The following is a 20,982-nucleotide window of genomic DNA, read 5'->3' on the forward strand; positions in this document are numbered from 1 at the left end:
AAAGGAACAGATGAAAACAAAATAATGTGTATCTAGGGTGTCTAGCAAAAGTGAGTTGGTGGGGGGGTCTTCCATGACTACGAGTCGATATCTCAACTTTTTTGATCTCTAGTCAGACAAAGTCAAACAAATGTACTAATATTAGTCTGATATAACTAATGAATAAATACTATTGCATCACTTGTTTCCAATGTACAAATTACTATTTTTTTTACTAAAGTTTATTATTTTATCGATATAATCATCGGCTGAATCAGTAACTGGGATAAATGCATTTTACTTTGTGTCTGCATTCGTCGCAAACGACATATTGCTGTGCTATAACGTGAACTTTTTTAAATCAATTATTATGCCATAACAATTATTTAAATTACGGTGAAAATCGAAATTAAATTAAATTCCATTTCTTATACTTAAATGTTTGAAATTAAAAGTAAATCATTACCATTTATTCTTGAGTGTTCAATAAATGAAAAGTCCGATATTCACACCGAACAGACTGGGCTTTTCTACATGGTCATTGCTTTTCTACGCCTTCATTGTTTTTTTTACACGTGGAAAAAAAAACTCAAAAAATTGTTGCACCAAACCAATTTTTGCACTAATTTGATATTTTTTACGCCTTATGAGACAATATTCTTTAAAAAGAAAATGATGTATTAGTAAAATTGTCCGTTTATAAGTACCTTGAGAAAAGAGCAAAGAGCAATTGACCGGTCAATTGCTTTTTGCTCTTGATTCGAAGTGTTTAGATTTGGCAAATTTTACTAATAAATCATTTTCTTTTTAAAAAATATTGTCTCAGAGAATGGAAAAAACATCAAATTGGTTTGGTGCTGCAATTTTTTGAATATCTTTTCCACGTGTAAAAAAGCAATGACCATGTAGAAAAGCCTAGTCTGTTCGCTGTGATTCTGTTAAATCAGTGTTTCAGTGTGGTGTTTGCATCGAATGCAGACACAAAGGATATGTAGTTAGCCCAGTTGGTGATCCAACCGAAGATATCTTCAGAACTTAAAATATATCTTTAAATTCAAGCCATGGTACAGATATTTAAGACTCTCTATATTATATAAATTTTGGATTCCAGAGGTGTATCTTTTTTATCAAGTGATTTGCATAGTTGTACATGTACATTTTTTATATTCTGCAATAACCTTCCCGATTTGAGAGCTCTTTTCGGTTGATGTTTAGGGAAAACTAGGTCAATAGTAAATAATATAATGAACTCATATTAACCATATTTCAATGAACATCCCTATAGTAGTTATGAATTCAGATAGGTCTCGTCCTCTGAGGTCTAATATCTAATTAAAAAATCACAGTGTTTACAACTAGTCCGTGTTTACTACTGCCACAGTATACCCATACAGTTCTAACTCCTGTTCTCTTCTGAAGAAGTAAAAGAGACTGGGAGGGAATTAGTCAGCAAATGACATTTTTCTTTGCCTATAATTTGTGAAAAAGGTATTTAAATCAGACTGATGTATTTCAATGAATAGGAAGAGAGTTAATACCTCGAAATAAATAGTAGGTTGCTCAATATTCTTTCTAAGAAAAGTTTAACACCCTTTTACTATCTAATTATACCTCTGGCTAATTGTACCCCATTGTCCTCTATAAGCATACATTATGGCAAGGCAATCATATGTATGTCATATTCTTGTGATACTATTTCGCCACTTTGAAAAATCAAAGGAAGAGTAAGTACTTTTCACGATTTTATAGGCTTCAGTGGTCTTGAAAATTTAGAAATTCTTGTCAAATTAAAGGAATTGTTGTATACAGATGCTTTGAAAGCAATATCATTTTATATTTAGGAGTGGAGGCAGCCAAAATCCCGAAAGCCAAAATTCCGAGCGCCAAAATCCCGAAAGGGCAAAAATCCCGAAAGCCAAAATCCTGAAAACCAAAATCCCGAATGTTCAAAATCCTGAAAGGATGAAGTTATATGTATAGAATAATTTTCTAAGATACAGAAAATTTCCTATTGCTTCAAGCAAGACCGGGTGCAATGTAAATAAGCTATGCCACTTTTAAGAATTCAGGATTTTGACTTTCGGGATGTTGAAATCCAGGACATGAAGTCCAGGACATTGTGCGATGGTCAAGGTCAAGACCGCGATACTGGAGAGATCATGTGAACCGAATTGACGACACTAGACTTGCAAAAAGAGTCCAAAAAAATCTTGCAGCATCGACTACGAGACCAAGAGGTAGACCACTGAAAAGGTAGTACGAGTCTTGGACGTCAGAATCACAACTCCGGCTGATGCTCAGTACCATAGCATCTTAAAACACTTAATCACGATAAATAATCGGTAGCCCTACTGTGGGAAAAACAGGCATTTGCTTAATTAAAGTAGAAGAAGGGATTTTGATCAATTCAGAATTTTGACTTTCGGTATTTCGACGGGGACACATCTAGGAGACTTCTTGAAAAGTTTTGTGCAAAAAAAAGCATTTTCTCCAAACATTTTTGTTTAAATAGCTTTGTACGCGCCTGTTTTTAAATGATTTTAATTAAATACAATATATAATGACTCATTGGAATTTTAGAGTAGAGAGCATTATGTATATTGAAATTACACTTATTCATAAATGCATTAAATTATTTGTTTTATTTTGTGTCCAAAGGCACTTACATGACCGGGAGAGCACACTTTATTCTAAATAACTCATACGAGTTGATTTTTTATCATTCTCATAAGAAGAAGATAGTAAGCTTCCTCATTATAAGATATGCCTTAAGTTTTAAATTACAGCAGAGGTACAAAAAATATTATTTTCGAAGGTAAGAGCATGGAGTTTTCAATATTATAATAGTGCTTTAACCAAAGGAAATAAATAAATATGCGAAAAATGCCTCCCAAAATAGTTTTTAGAATGATCCATGTCCCCACAGTGGCGTTTTGAGAATTTTTCCAATTTTATAAAAATGGATAGAGAATTTTATGGACATCTCGGATCCGGTTTTATCTTTTATTTATTGAAATATTAACTTTCTCAATTTCCTATTAATTAGTATCATGTCACATTATTTATCTATAACAATAAAGTTTTTTAAAGATCCAATTCACTAAAAAAGGCATACTGTTTAGCAGTTTTTTTTATTGAGCAACTTCTTTTAAAGTTCACTATAGTTCATGATTATAAATTTGAACCGATTTGTAAATCACCTAAAAGATCACCCAAAATAATAATCAAACTAAAAAAATTATTAACAAAATTGGATTTTGGATAAAAAAGAGCTAATGGTTTATAAACTGGTTTATTTCCAGTCCATACCCGATTGGACCCAGTTCAGAGGGCTTTTAGAGCTTTTTCAGCCTTTGGCCTTGTAAAATCGTTATTACGAATTATTCAATATTGCCTTAGATACACTTACGACTTAAGACAAAATACAACTTAACGCAATTATAATCAAAATAATGATTTGACTACATTTTTATTAATTTCCCACTAACTACTAAGCCGTTTCGCGACTTTACCCAAGAAACAAATTAGTCAAAAACTGATGGAAATGTAATTTAATCATTATTTTGTTTGTAATAACGTTGACTCGTCTCTTGGCTTAAGTCGTAAGTGTGTCAATGATATAAGATTTTCGTCAGTGGATGAAATTTGTATATTGGGTAACCTACAAAACGTATTCAAAAAAAGCAGTACGCCTGTTCGAGTACCACCTACTAGTTCGGAGAGAAATGAAGGTCCTTGAGTAGGCTTATGGAAACGAAAGGGGTGGAGTCCTCCTAAATATAAAAGTCGCTATCTCTAACCGGTTGGTCTCTACGTCTGGCGATAGCTGGACAAATCAGACGGACCAACGAACAAATAGCGTAACACCACGTCTCTCATCTCATTCAGGAAATATGTTGGAAAAATAAATTGGTTTTTAGTTCTGCAAAAGTAAAATTTTAGGATGTCAAAAATTAGAGTGTCTGATAAATGCACCAAGTTGCAATTCTCACCATTCAAACCTTTACCGAAAACCGCAAATTGATATATGTTTTAGTTTGTGAGTTAATGAAGTTGAAAGACCGGTCAGCCGGAAAGTTTTTAGGTTTTTAACTTTTTCATGCTTAGAAAGTTCAGAGAAATCCCTGATTTTACAACTAGTCTCAAGAATTTTCTATTTGTAATGTTAAAATTTCGAGCATGGGATTGACAATCCCATCCGTGTATAAGAAAATATAGTAATGGATGTTCTGAACTACCCTTGCGGGAAGGCCTAAGTTCCTCTATAGAACGATGTATCACCATTATTATTTATTATTAATGTTTAAATTTACCGGTGCAATTAATTTACTTTATTTTTTACTGTGTGTTTTTTAGCTGTGATTCTTAACAAATTCAGTATGACTGGTCCTTTATTCATTTCGGTCGAAGGTATTGACCCAGACTGCAGCAATACAATAGCTATCACAATGAAAGAAGCAGTGCTTCTGATAAATATTCACTTATTATGAATTTCTTAAAGGAGCAATTTCAAGAGAAACGTAAATTTTATGACAAATCTTACTATTTTTAGATAAAAAAACATCATTGAAAATCTTGAAGAAAAGATATTATTTATCAAACCACTTAAGATCTGAAAAGCAACAATTACCTTTACTCTAATATTTTCTAATATATTTTCTTAATTAATTGGCGAAATATCTGTTGTATGAAAACATTTTTTAGAACTACGTATTTCACAAAAAAATTGATAAGTTACTATTAAACTACATTAGAATGAAATTGAAATATACAGAAAACTTATATTTCTTTATAAATATTTAAAGACGAGAAGGTCATTAATTCTTTAGTTGCAAACTCGAAGAGAAATGATCTACATAGTGGGAGAAAATATAGTCCAAGGAAGGATTACAATTTTCAATTTAGCATATACTTTATGGCCTGAAATTTGCGTGAATTTATACTTCAATCCCGATCTCTCATAATTTTCCCATGTGAAAGTGAGAAAGAGTTTGCAAAGTTTAATTAAATACTGAAGTAATACGTCTCCGTTTTTTTTTTCCTTCAACGTCTTACAGGCCCGTAAATCGTGATGCTTCACCATGGAGCAATTTTTGGCATTAATATTATGCACTCCACCTATCTCTTTATAATTTATTTAAAGCTCCATTATACCACTATAGGGCATGTCTAAGGAACACTTTCGGTATATGATAATTAATTTATAAAGCAAAATTCATTTAAAATTGCAAAAGATCTTTGGGGTATCTTATATTACTATTTAAATTTTAAATTGTATATATTCCTTAGAGAAATTATTCTACTGGGTTTTGATGTTGATAAAACTGCAATTTGGGGAATAGTTTGCTCAAGAAATCGATAAGAACCATTTACCAAAGGAGCAGAGATCTTGTCACCGTGGTCTGTGTGAGTTGCCACAGAGCTCAGTGGAGTGTAAAAAGTTCATGAAAGTTTCTCTGGGATTCCTAAAAGTCCAACAATGGCGATTGTCAAGTATGGCCAAAGCCGGCATTGTTTTTGCCCACTGCCTGCGAACTGTGTCTTGTTCTTTTGCGCCGTGTAAACAGATAATCCTCTATGAGATACAGTTGGTGAGATTCAAATTGCTGGTCACTTTTGGTCTACTGGATGACTTTCTGAGGGTGGCTTCTCGAGCACACACTAATCTACTTCCAAGGGATACTTTAGTTGAGTGACACAGGGAGTTGGAGAAGACGAGTTAGAAATACACGAGAGTGGAGCTTAAAAGTTATGCCATTCCTCTTCTGCTATCTCTCACATCGCCCAAACTCACAGTACACGGAAATCGAATGCAACTACACAAATCTCCAGCGATAAAAATCTTTTGATCCCACTAACAAGTAAAATGGTGATCTCTCTTTCGTCCCAAGCTCAAATAACAATCTCACTTTGATACTTGGGGGCGAATAAAACTTCTACCGGTTACTTCCACTCGACAGCACAAACGGAATCAATTTCAATCCAACGATTTATACTTCTATATGAACCAAAGGACTGGTCTTCTATTACATGTAAGATGCAAGAATGGAACTTTTTGTCATTCACGGAGGTTTTAGATTGGTGGATTTGCGAGGATTTAACTTACTGTGCGGCAAGTTCTTTCACATTTGATACACTGAAATTATATTTGTATATAATTATTCAACATGCAAAACTAAAACAATAATTACATAGGAAAAATAATTATGTTTGCAATTATTGTAAAACAAAATTTTGAAAACAATGAAGTTTAGTAACTTATGAGATTGTCTGAAAATTTAATAAATTATATTTCTAAGTATTTTAAAAACTCAAAATCATGAAGAAGTGACTTGTCCCTTTGCAATTTCTAAGGAGCGAATACATATTTCATATTCCACATCCCGGCTAACACAAAGTAAGTTGTTACTTATTTTGCCAAGATTCACAAATATTGGTGAATACTCTATCTATACTGAGAAAAAAACGGGGGTGCGGGTGCGATTAACTTTTTCCCTTATAACTTTAACACTTTTTAGGTGTAAAAATATATCAACATTTTTTAATGTTAATTTTACTCCTTTGTAAGGGTAAAATTAACATGAAAAAGGGTAACTTTAACCCCTACAACTCCTAAAAAGCATAATATTTACACCGATATCGGGTATTCCAGGGTAAAATTAACATTTCCGGAATGTTAATTTAAGTTTTTCGGATCTCTCTCACTCAGTGTAGTTCTCTCTAGTCCAACCACCGAATAATTCGGAATTCTAAAGTACATACCTTCCCTTAAGTTCCGTATCGCCTTTTCGATTTCTTGTTCCAGAATACTTACTTACTTACTTATCCGCCGTTATGTCCCCTTACCGGGGATCCGCTCTCCTGCTTCGAAGGCGCCAAGTGGAGCGCTCCTGCGTCTCAGCATTCACGAGGTGACTTCGCCTCATGTCTGTGTTGATTGTGGATTTCCGCGATGATGGTGGTCTTCCCGGGCCCCTCTTCATCTCCTCAATTTCCATGGTGCGTCGGATAATGTGGTCTTCATCACGGCGCATGATGTGGCCACCTCAGCCGTCTTTCTCCTACTTTCTCCGTAATGTGCTGAACCCCAAGATTTTCTCTGATGCGTTCATTTTTGACATTTCTTGTTCCAGAATGCATCTGAAATACTTCTTCTGCAGGATATGAGGATGACAACAGTTCTGTCCGGTAACAGTTGCAACCGTTGAAAAAGTGTGGTGGACACCAGACCTGAGAGGCAATTTACAAGCGCAATGAGATAAGTTTTTGACGGGTTACTATTAATATATTATAAAGATAATTTTCCCTCTATGCTTAAAAGAAACTAGTCTCTGTAGTTTTTCCCTCTCCCCTTTCATGCGCTCCGCATCCCACAAAAATAGGTCAAAAATTAGTGTTTTCGAATTTTGCAAAAAAATGGCCCTGACGATTTCGTTTATTTTTGTATATGTTTTGGAGGCTTCGGAGGTAGTCCAGCTGAACATTTCGTCTTTAGACACCTATCACCGGAAAAATCGCCATCTTGAATTATTCAAGGTCAAAGGTCAACCAATCTGGAGGGCTTAATTTTCAACGGATTTGGACAAATTTGGACTTTTTGAAAGTTCTTGAAATTCTGAACCCGGCTGCATCGGTCACAATCGGTGATGGATCGGTAAAGTAACGATAATAGCTTTACTTTAAAAATACTGTTTTTCGCACTTTTTCAATCTTTTGACCTATATAAAATTGAAACGGTAAGAGATATCAACTTCCGGTCTTGGATAATCCCTACTCAAATAATAGTATCTCGAACTTAATCTCTGCAGTTTTTCCTCCTCCCGTTTCATGCGTTCCCTATCCCCCAAAAATAGGTCAAAAATGAGGTTTTTCCAACTTTACAATAAATGGTACCAGCGATTTCGTTCATTTTTGGAAATGTTTTGGAGGTAGTTTAGCGGAACACTTCGTCCTTTGATGAAAAAATTTTGACGGAAAAATCGCTATCTTGATTTATTGAAGATCAAAAGCCTAATTTTCATCCGATTTGGTCAATTATTTAATTAAAAAGTTTATGATTTCTTTGAAACTCTTTTATTAAACAATTTTCAACTTCAAGATGGTTTTTTGGTGATTTATAGACAAATTAAATTCGACAATAATTTTATATGCAACAGAAAAATTTGCGAAAAGGTAGGGTGGAATAACCGGCTATCGCCATGTTTAGGAAAAAATTAAATTCATTTAATCATAACTTTTGAATCCTTGTTACAAGATAAGTCAAATTTGACACAAAGTTACTTAGATGTATTGGCTCTAGATACGTGAAAACAATAATCCTAGAACATAACGCTGGACTACTTAAAAAACTGATTTTTATTAATAATGCAAAAATAACCATTTCGTCGCCACTTTTTACCACTTTTCGCCAGTTTTGTAAAATTTGTAACCACTTCTCGCCACCCACTTGAAAAGAACCACACTCGGTTATTTTAGGCAATGCTATGAAAAGAATACATTCACCATTTCTCTTTCCTTGTGATCACTTTATTATTACTCTCTTTAAATGATTTTTCTTCACTTTTATTTGAGAAATCAAATTATGGGGCTTTTGCAGAAAGTAAACAATGCAGATTTGACAACTGAGAATGTACGAAGTGAAGTTAGCGTCGCCTATTGAAAAGATATGGCGACAGGTGGTAAAATCAATTCCAGAATATTACCACTTCTCGCCATGCCTCATTTTTATACAAAAATAATATAAAATGAAATATTAATTGACTAAATACAAATTTTATGTATTCCACAAGTGCAATTAAATATTCAATAGACAAATTATTTAACCAAATAGGTATTTTTGGCCTGATGAAAATTTGACGACACTTAATACATTTGGTAAGAGATGTTAGTGGATTCGATGCACTTGCTTTGACACCTCTTTTTTAATGAATCTTCCCTATCTTCCCTAGCTCGACTTGTCAGAATATAAGTCGAAAAAGTCGATTTTTGCGCAAAATTCGTTTTATTCGCTTTTCGGCTACTCCTTGACACCCTCTACTTTCCCTGTAAATTTTAACCGGAAAGTCAATTATTCCCAAAGTTATAGGGGTTTAAAACCTTAAATACAGCAAACTCTCGCTCAATCGGCTCTTTTTCAATCGGGCGAAAAATTTTGTTGACAATTTTCACATTCAATTATGAAGCTAATTTGCTCAAATTCGCTGTAGTTCTTCCTATTTTATCGTGATTCTTTATAATTAAGCGCTTTTTCTGGAATTTACAAAGGCTTTGATGCCCAAATCTATCGATAAACCGGATGACATTTTGCCTCAAATGCCCAATTGAGAGAGAGTCTACTGTAGAAGGTATCACATCTAAAATCCTATACTGAGCATGTAAATTCTCAACTTAACCCTTTCAGGACGATTGGAACACCGGTGTCCAATAGAGAAAACCATTTTTCCTGATTACATAAAAATTTTTTTATGCTTGTATGTAATTGCAAAGTGGAAGGTTGAAGGAATCTAGGATATTCTACAGCTATTTGCTATATAGTAAATTTTTAGGCTCAAAAATGGCGAATTTTCAAATTTTCATAATGAAAGTAGATTTTATTTATTTTTTTTTTTATTTTTCAAGCAAATCTTTTTGGAACAATAAATTACAATACATAAACATAATATTTCTCACTAGACTGAAAATGACCAATTATTAGTATCGTCAGAAAAATTATTTAAATTTTTGGACTATTTTTGTCCCTAATCATTCGTATAGGTAAGAAATATACTGAATCAGACTGTGTTGGCTTTTCGAAGATTAGATGTAAGACGTTTCACAAGTTTTGTTTATCGGTTTCATTTTTATTGCTGATTTTCAGTCAGCGAAAACTGTCTCGTCGTTAAAGGGTTAAAAACGCTCTATTGTAAAGTTGGCCATTCGTGAGTTATTCGTTTTATATTCTGAGCTGTCGAGCTCGTCTTAAATAGCACATTTCCTGGAAAAATAGTTCAGATTCATTAAAGGAATATTGAAAAAAATATGAAATCATCGAAGCCAGAGTATGTGTAAAGACTTAAAGCTTTCCCTTGTGCCAATTATTTAATAAATAATAATAATTGTGGCACAACGTTCCATAGAGAACTAGGCCTTATCGTAAGGCGAGATTGTCTGGACGCGCATTATTATTTTTCTCCAATACAAGATCGCAGCATCCATATTAAATCAGGTGAAGAACGGATCGTCTGGGGAGTGTTTAAATTATAAGCTAATATTTTAGTTAGTATTTTAAGAATTAGTTAGGATCTAGTTAGTATTTTAAGATTTCCATTTTATCTCGGAGAGATAATCCGTCTTGCAACCATGGCTATACCAGTGATGCAATTCTGACGCCGTCACATTGCTATCCCGCCAAAATTTTCCCGATTTTGCGAAATAGAAATACACATCATACACAGAGTCTTCACTCTGTATGAGTGGACACGGATAAAGAGTGTGGCGCTCTCAGCGGGATGGCATGTGTAGTAGTGCACAAAAAGCGGAATAATTGCTGTTATTATGAATATCCCGCGAATTTTATCTCGCGAGCTCCTGGAGGTCGCGAATTGGAAAAATAAATGCATTTTATGTGAAAATTTCGCGGTTTAGTGCACAAAAAATATTTGTTAAAATTGTTTTATATTTAATTTATACTATGATTTATAATTATAAATAACACTGTCCACGATGAAAAATTGAAATGATTATCGATGAACACTTTGGGGTTTCTTGGTGCCTCCTGAACATATCTCACGAAGGTACTCATTTGTGTAATATGGTTATATGATTCGGACGTCAAAATTCTAAGATATTTTAATGTGAAAATTCTCAAGAAATGGGTAGAATTATTTTTATTAAGTTCATGTTACCTCAATAATGGTACTTAATAGGATGTTGGTGTACAGAAACGGTTCGTGGAAGACAATTCAAAGAAGACTGCCCTAGAACCAACCACTTTCTTATATTAGGTGAGATTCTTAACAATCTCACCTACTATAATCCTAACAAAATTTCATGTCGTCCGATCGACCTCAAACTTGGCCAAAATGTGTTTCGCCACTTCCTGATCACGAATATATATATGGCTATTTTACGTTCCCGGCCGGCCGGCCGGCTGGCCGGCCGCTCTTTGGAGCTTAATAGCTCCTAAACTAAAAAAGATATCGACTTGCGGTTTTCGGCAAAGGTTATATATCGGGTGAAAATTGCAACTTGGTGCATTGACCCCCCACCCCCCACCCCTCCTTCCGCCATTTTGAAGACCCCCCTTTTTTTGTTTTCTCAATAGCTCCGCCCCTATGGCATCGAGCGGGCTCAAATTTTAGTATGTTATAGCTGGGCCTTAGAGCTTTCCATCAATACCAAACTTAAGGTCCCCCGACCCCCCTGACCCGAGCTATAAGGGTCCAAAAAAAATTTCTTAAAATGGCCATAACTCCGGTTCTAATCGTCAGAATTTAAAAAGTGAGGGCTTTTTGGAAAGCTCTTGTGAAATGCCACTTCTTCTTCTAACATCGCAAGTTCATAAAACCACCGCTAGGGGCGCTATTATTAAAAAGAAAATTTTTAAATCTTATAAGTTAAATAACTCAAAAATTCCATTGTGCATCGGGCTGAAATTTTAGTATGTTGTAGCCGTTGATTATACCTATCAAACAAAAAAAACCTTAAGTCGATCCATAACCCCTGACCCGAGCTATAAGGGGTCAAATTTCGAACATTGACCGGCCTCTATCTCCGGTTCTAATTAACATATCGACCTAAATTTTACCTTTTTGGTTTCGTCTCGACGAGCACTTTCAGATGGAAGTTCAAAAAGTCACCACAGGTGGCGCTGTGATAGCGTCAAAATTCATCGAAATTCAAAGTCACTTTTCTCAAAAACGGCATTGTGCAAGTTAATGAAATTTTAGTATGTTGTAGTCCAGTCTAGGACGTTTCCAAAATGGTGCGTATGCGCGCTGTGGTTTCAATAGAACCGGAGATATGAGGGGTCAAAGTTCACGAAATTCAAAAAATCATATCTCCGGTTCTATGTGACCGATTTTGATGAGTGAGGGCTTAAACGAAAGATCTCACCAAATGCTACAACTTTCTAGAATATTTGAACTTCGTGGGACCAACACCAGGGGCGCCACAGTCAAAAAACCAATTTCAATATCACATAACCTCAATTATCTTGACTGTCGCTGAACCGATTTTGATGATTACTTCAACATAATTGTAGAGCACATTTGTCTCTACATTTCGTCCATACATCATTTTCCACTCAGACTACGCTATCACTCCGATTTTGCCGTTTAAGTGTGAAAAAAATGATTTTTTCTATAATAACGCTTTGAAATCACTCAGATGCCAATTTGACTGCCTCTACTCCACCAAGACACTTAAAATAGGGTTTTAAATGGAAAGTCCCACAAAATACAACAATTCTTTGATATAGTTGAAGTTCAACAAATGACTACTTGGGGCACTCTGGATGAAAAAACGAGTTAAGAAACAAAAAACCTCGCTTATCTTGGCTTCTGAGTAATCGATGAGATCATGTTCTATGGGAAAATTATAGAGAACATTCTGGTCTACATTTCACCCATATAACACTTTTCTGTCAGTTCATCCAAATCCTCGATATTTTGGTTTAAATACAAAATTTGTATAATTTCACGAATTTGATTCAAGATAACTGAATGGCGTCTCCCAACTTCAGCTCCAAATCGAATTTGCATGCACTCCGAGTTAGCTCACGTTAAGAATCTCACCTACATAAGCCGGTTAGGATTATCTGTCCCTTTTAATTTTTAATTTCTTATACTTATGGGACACCTGTGTTCAAAAACCATTTCGATATCGAATTTTCAAATATGAATGTTTATAATCACTTTGGACGGCCTATTTTCAATCGATTTGCTTAGATTAGGATTTTTTTCGCGTATATTACTTTTTAATTTGTTCGTATGCTTGTTACTCATGCTAAGATATTTTAAAACCTACTTTCTTAAGCAGTGTATTATTTTTGAATGGTTTATTTTTTAATTTATCAATTAATTTAATCGGTAGTAATACGGTATGTACCCAAAAAGCATGCGAAAAGATGATACACGGATAGCTCTTTTCCGTGAGTTCGAGCACTCCGCAAAGCCGGGACGATTTGCCATGTCTTTTTCTATAATTTTCTTCATTTTCCTCATAAATACCTGAATACCATTCGAATCCACGAAAAGGATTGCGCAGGACTACTTATTTTCTTTACGAAAAAAGAGCAAAGTCACTGAAGATCATAAATACTAAAAAGTTAAGGTGTTCAAAGAAATTCTAATCAAATAATTTAGGAATATATAACACGGTGATGATATCTGTACAATCTTCTCTTTTATTCTCTCATACAACCTGCATCATTTCTTATATAAGACAGTACAAAGGTCATCACTGTGAATATATTTTTACATCTATTTCCTTGACCGAAAACGCGCTTCAAATAATTTAGGGTCATATTCATATTTTAAGACGTTTTTTTTTGTTCATATTTTACCATATTGTTAACAGTGTCCTTCTCGATCCTATAATATTCAGTGATCCTAGCTTTTTCTTCAAGAAAATATTCACGTGAAGGACACAAGTTGTCCCATATAGCTTTATTCGTAAGTTTGAAATATATTCAAGGATTTATAAGGAAAATCGAGGAAAACACAGGAAAATTAAGTGATAAGGAAATTGTTTGTTCTAGGGAATTTTTCCTTGAATTCACCTTTGCAAATCATTCCTAGATTCTGGACACCAATGTCCTGCAATGAATAGTTATTAATATAATAATATGAGTTTAAACAAACAAGTCAATTCATTTCTTGAGAATTTTCACCTGAACATATCTCAGAAATTTAAAGTGGTACTCCTCCATAAATGTCTTTGAAGAATATATGTTCATGAAACACCAAAAGGACCACAGAAGTAATCATCTACTTCCGTCTCACGAGAAAGGATTTAATTTTATTGCATTGTGTTTTAGAAAAAAAACACTTTAGGTATTACAGTAATAACGAGATTGTTAAATAAACACCCAAAGCATTAATAAATTCATATGGAAAAATCATTAAAAAAAAATATTTTGTTACCTTGGATCAAACTTGTAGCAAAGAAATTAAAATTTGAGTGATTTGATAAAATTGTGTATCTAACGGAAATGATTTTGAAAATATCCCGCAAATAAAGAGTGAATGAGAGAGTGCGAGCGAGAGCAATGGCATGATTGAGAAATGACAGACTCATTGAACAAGCGTTGAATTTTACGGATTTTTCTCTAGTTTTTCGCGAATTTAATGTTTTAGTAAATCAAATCACAACAATTTTCATCTTGTGAAAGGTGTTTCTGTGTTTAAATGTGAATAATTTGCTCAAAAATGCACAAAATATGAGCTGAAGCGGCTTCACACACACAACCACCATTCCGAAAAATCTGGATAAATTTCGTGACGGACATCGGAATTGGGGGGCAGATGCAGTATCGATATGTGGCCCTCCTTATCAAAATCTCAATATTGCTATAAAGAAGAGTAACTTCAATTGAGGCGTGTAAACTATAACGATGTTCGTTTCTTATTTTCAAAATGTTAAGAAAAAAATATAAGATTGAAAGAGACAATCACAGAAGTTTAAATATGGTGCAATTATTAATATTTTTTAGCGTGAAAATTGTTGTTGAACATTAGTACAGAGTGACGATACCACGATGATGTTGAAGCATCTCCTTGATTTTCCTGCTTTTTCCCGGGGTCATATTGTTTGTTTTCTTTACACTTGAGCTCACATTAAGCTTCCGCAGATGATATGACCTTAATCGGTTCTTATGTGGCAGAATGTGGGAAAAAAGCTAACCCGAGGTTGGCGGCAAGAAATCTTTTCGTGAAATCATACTCAAAGAGAGTGAAATTGCAAAGAATGCCAAGATAGCAATTGGTGCTGTTATTTTTTTTCTCGTGGGAAACAAAGCCAAAAAGAAATTAGTGAAAATAATAATGCAAATTACGAAATAATTAGCTAGATCATCCAGACGGAAGGAGGGACTCCCTTTATATTAATTATGCAAATTGGTTACATCCACTTGGAGAGAGAGAAAAAAATAGGTCACCCACTAATTTAGTACCAATTTCTTTGCAGTCGATAACTGTGTCAACATTCCTAATTAACAACAATGTATGGTGAATAAACTCCATCAATTATAATTTCAATTAAACTCATTGATGCGATCACAAGCCCGTGAGAATTTCGTGTTGTACCATTATTTTGTCTATTGGACTTTGCAAATGCCAGCACTGGCCATTTGTGCAAATTACTTCAATTTATACTATCATCATGCCCCAAAGCACTTTCATATTGCTGAATCGATGGAAGATTTCCGGAGCTTACATGTGAGAGAGATAGAACTAAACTCAAGCACCTTCCACAATTTCAATCCTTTGCTCTAACTTGACCAATTGTGAAACGAGGGTGAATGAGAATGGGGATTGTGAGGTACAGGGGCCTCAATCATGCACACTAAGTGAGATCTTCCAACTTATTGAGACATTATCATCCCAGTAGAGTGCTAAACTCAACGATAAACGCCATCATAAACTCAGTATAGTTCATACCATTTTCTTTAAGACAGCTGTAAAATTTATGTTGACACCTCGATGGACTTTTTCTTTTCGCACGGTTGATAAAGCCTTTGTACGAAACTTAATATTGGCTTTATACGGTCATTTTCGTAGCCCCTTGGGTTTATTGATTTAATATTTGAAAGCTGTTGTGTGTACACAAACAATGAAGGAAGTAAATTCGCACAGTGCTCGAACAGGTTGAAAATTGAGAATGTCAAAATATTACAAATGACGAAATCTGACTTGACGAATAAAGCCTTGGCCTTTGACCTGAAAAGACTAGATAGGAGGAAATAATTTCCGAAAACAACTTTTAAATTTAAACAATCCAAAGTTTTAAGGGCTCCTTAAAAAAACCTTTAAAAAGTTTAAAAGGATCATTTTGGATTGATGTATTAATGTGCTTATTTCAGAACAATCAACAATAGGGAAAACCGGAAGTCGTCGCCCTATTGTTGATTGCAATTAACGTCAGCTTATACCCACAATTATTTCAGAACGTTTTATGACCGAATAATTTGTAATTATGTGAATACCATGTTTTCGGGTGGAGTAGGGGAGACCGGGGAGGTTTGGGACAGGGGTAGTGTGGGACAAAGCGATTATTTCATTAATTTTTGAAATAAATGGGATTTAACCACTACTCAATCGTAGGCAATATTAAGATGTAATTTGACTAAAAGAATGAATATCCTCAGTTTTATTGTTTTAATTCTATAAACATTTTTTTAAAAATTGATAAAAATCGTATATTTTGACGTCTCAGTTTTCCTCTTTGTATTTTTAATCAGCGATATATAATCAAACCTTTTTTATCTTATTAGGTAGCAGTGTAATCTGGGAACATATTTTTATAAAAGTTTCTGAGATTATACGCTCTTGTTTTTACATAAAGGTTTTAAATACCAAAACTACCCGCGGGGATGTTTGGGACACCTGAAAGGGGATGAATGGGACGTTGATTTTCGACAAGATTGTAGGTGGTATGCAATTGTTTATTGTCAAAATGAAGAGTAATGCCCAGTTTCTACTGGAAATCTCCCTCCTCTTGTGCAAAGTTTACCAGTGGAGCAGATTTCTCTAACTACAGGGACAATTAAACCATCAATGTCTTGGGAATCAATAATTCCTTCTCAGAGGATATTCGATCTTTGCCCAATCTAGGTCAAAACTATTTTTTTCGAAAATTTCTCGAACAAGTTCTCCAGAAAAGGCAAGGCGAGAGCCAATTCGGAGAAATAATGAGAAAACAGGTACAATGCAATTGTCGTAAAATCAAACAGGAATCCATCAATGAGTTCAAAACTAAGAGTTGCAAGAAAATCTACTCGCCTGAGGAATTTGATAATCATGATTGCAATATTTAGAATTAAAAAAAAGAAAAGAAAGGTAGATGGAAAATAAGAAGAAAATACTTTAAATAATTGATTGACAATAAATCACTCTACTGTACAAATAAAATTGATATTAATTTCTAAGTGTAAATAAAAGATGAAACATTTTTATTTCTATCAGAAATATTTTTAATCTGGTATTTAAAATTAATTAACGTGTTCCAGTAATACAAATTATGCGAGAAAAAAACACGTCCCAAACATCCTCTTTTGCGTCCCATACTGCCCCACATCGGGGAGCTTTGGGACAAAGCGTCAAGTAAAATGTTTTATCTTCTCCAAGAAAACTCAGTTGTTTTCCAAGTTCTATCAAGTACTTTTTATAAAGTCAATACCCATAAGTATCCTATAGACCGCATAAAATTGTAATACACTAACGTGTTTTTTTGGAATAGTGTCTCAAAGTCAAAACATGAAAAAGTGTCCCAAACCTCCCCGGTCTCCCCTATTAAAAAAAGGCTGTAACAGAATAGTAAGTATTTTGGTAAAATGGTAAGTAAAAAATTAAAAAATGGTAAGTAAAAAAATGCAAATTTGGTAAGTAAAAAATCAAAATTGGTAAGTAATGGCTTCGACACACCTTTTAGATCAGGAAAATTTCATGAAGTCGAAATTCGAATCTCTCTCTTTCTCACGTGTTGTGCATATGACTGTCTCGTTCTTTCGCATACCAAATTCGATTGAGCTTAATTGAATTTGAAATGATGTTTAAAAGAAAGAGAAGAGTGCGAGAGAATGCGATAGACATATGCAAAGCACGTGAGAAAGAAAAGGATTCGAATTTCGACTTCATAAAATTTTCCTGATCTAAAAGGTGTGCCGGAGCTATAAGAACTCAAAATTGGTAAGTAAAACATCAAAATTGGTAAGTAAATACTCAAAATTGGTAAGTAAAAATCAAGATAGGTAAGTAAAACATAAAAATTGGTAAGTAAAATAATCGAAAATGGTAAGTAAAATAATCAAAAATGGTAAGTAAATAAACCAAATTTGTAAAGCAAAAAAATCGAAAATGATGAGAAAGAAATCAAAACTGGTAAGTCGGAAAAACTAAAATGGTAAGTAAAAATATCTAAAATGGTAAGTAAGAAAATCTAAAGTGGTAAGTTAAAAAATACTAAATTGGTAAGTAAAAAAATCAAAAATGTTAAAATGTTTCACTGTTAGGACAATGGAAAATTTCCTGTGTAGGAATTTATCAGTAACGTCTGTTAGGGCAAAGGGAAATTTTCTGTGTTTTGAGAAGTTATTAGTTTTGCCCTTTGGGGCAAAGGGGAATTTTCTGTGTTTTGGGAATTTATGAGTTTCACTCTTTGGGCAAAGGAAAATTTTCTGTGTTTTGGAATTTATCAGTATCGCCTGTTGAGGCAAAGGGAAATTTTCTATGTTTTGAGAAATTATTAGTTCTTTCTGCCTCTTGGGGCTAAGGGAAATTTCTGTCTTTTGGGAAGTTATTAGTTCTGTCCATTGGGGCAAAGGGAAATTTTCTGTTTTTTTTTTTTTGGGAATTTATGAATTTCGCTCCTTGGGGCAAACGAAAATTTTCTATTTTTTGGGAACTTATCCTTATCAGTGTTGCTTGTTGAAGAAAAGGAAAATATTCTATGTTTATGGAAATTATTCGGAAAATTTTCTGTGTTTTGAGAAATTATTATTTTCAGCCTGGGGGGTAAAAGCAAATTTCCTGGGGGAAAGGGAAATTTTTGGAAAGTTATAAAATATACTTGGACCATTTGTATCATTTTTTTTTTTACTTACTATTTTTGATTTTTCTTTACTTACCATTTTTGATTTCTATGCTTACCATTTTTTTTATTTTTTTTACTTATTATTTTTGATTTTTTTACTTGCCAATTTGATTTTTTTGCTTATCAATTTTGATTTTTTACTTACCATATTTGTTTTTTTTAGTTACCAAATTTCTTTTTTTTACTTGCCAATTTTGAATTTTTACTTATCAAACATACAATTTTTCTTACCATTCCAACATTTTACTTACCGAACCTAATTTTTTTACTTACCAAAATTGATGTTTTTACTTACCAATTTTGATGTTATACTTACCAAGTAAATCTTTCGAGGTTAAAAGCAAATATTCTTTTACATTCTAAAATTCCCTCAATAATTTGTAATTGGGATTTTTTAAGGTGAATTAGTAAAGACTGTCTAAAGTGTGTCTTTTTCAACCAAGTTCGGCAAACTTGAGTCTGTTGGAAAGGCCTTGAAATCTCAGAATAGTCCTGAAACGATTAAAACTAGTTATGAATCAAATATTAAATTGTCAAAAAATAAAATTATTTATTAGGAATCTAATTTAAAATCAGATTATTAAATGGTGCTCTCCTCTTTATATCCGAAAATTTATATTTTCTTCAAGTTTCCTCTATGAGCACAATCAGTTAAAGAGTTAAAGACTATCACACATTGGGGTAAAATCCAACTTCTCAAAGTCACCTTCAAAGTGTCGGAGGTACAAAGGGGTTGGAAAGCTTTAGTTGAAATTAGCCATTGATTACAAATCTCAATAATTTCCCACGAAGTTTTGCACCTTTTCTTCGCACAAAGCCCTGCTTCACTCGTAGAAAGAAAAGGGCTGAAAGCCTCGGGGGTGTTTGACCTTTTTTTTTTGCTTTTACCGCCCTTTTCTTATCGCATTGTTTTCCCACATGGCGGATTTCTTTCGCACTCTCAACCCCCCTTTTTTCTGCCAACCCTCATGTCCGCAATTGTATATATCTCCAACTTGTCTTCACACTCCGGAGGCAGGGTTTTTATGTTGAGTCGCCGGAGAAAATCCCAAAAAGGGGGAGTGAGAACATGAAAAGCGGAAAAACCTGATCCCATTTTCCTTACCCCCAGAAATGTGTGTATGATGTGAACATTATTATTCTGCAACGGTTTATAAAACTGGCAATATCCCGAATTTAACAGCACAACATAATGTCTGTGCGTGTGTTGGAGGATTCCCAGGCAAGAAAGATCCCATCCCATCTTGTGTCGCGGGAGGGGTAAAAATGGGGAGATGGTTTGAGCTGGAGGAAGTGTAACAAATTGAAAGATCTGACACAATTTTGTGTGTGTTGGGAGCAACTTCTGGTGTGGAAGTTGAGGGTGTTTGTGGAATAAGGGGTGGCTTTTGTTGCTTGTGATCCGGAAAAATATGATGTAATTTCTCAAAAGCTTCTGCCTCTTCTATTGCTCTCACACAACCCCATTCTTTTCACTGTTTTTCGCAACTTCTTCACCCCCATCCCACGCACCTAACTCATTCACCCCAACCCCAAAATCTCCCAACACCCAAAGACCTTTGGGAAAAGTGTCCAGAGTGTTAACAGGTAGTCAGTGAAATTCTATGACTCAGAAAGATTCCATCCTTTCTTATTTCATATTCACCCAAGGAATTTTCAGTGTTTAACCACCTCGAAAAGAGGACCCTCTTAGTAACTTAATCGCTCGTTTCATACGATTTAGGGGTCATTTTGAAGAATTAAAGACTGCTCGGGATTTCATTTTATTAACAGTGTTTTTTTTTTATTTGATTCGTCTTGAGCTTCTTTACATTGATTTAATGGTTTGAGGATATTTTGGAATTCCATAGGGTTACTATAAGATCATCAAGCTCAGACCGCAGCATAAAAGAATTTTTGGGTTTATTCACAATGTGATGCTACAATATTTGATGCTCATCTTAACCACGCGCTTCTTAGTATTTCCACAAAATAATTAATCATATTCTTTGACTAACACACGTACCATCCTTCTTACTTACCATTCTACAGTGGCTGGGTGATGACGCCAAGAGTCGTCATCGAGGAGCCATAAGATGTGGCTGCGATGAAAAACAACCCCCTGATGGTGACGCTGATGCGAAACCCCGAGGGTTCGGGTGGAGTGTTAACATGTTTGCTTAATGATCTGCGGTTTAACTCCAAATCTAAAATGTCAACACGACTTTTTAATGA

This window comes from Phlebotomus papatasi, chromosome 2 (assembly GCF_024763615.1).
Source record: "Phlebotomus papatasi isolate M1 chromosome 2, Ppap_2.1, whole genome shotgun sequence".
NCBI classification, from domain to species: domain Eukaryota; kingdom Metazoa; phylum Arthropoda; class Insecta; order Diptera; family Psychodidae; genus Phlebotomus; species Phlebotomus papatasi.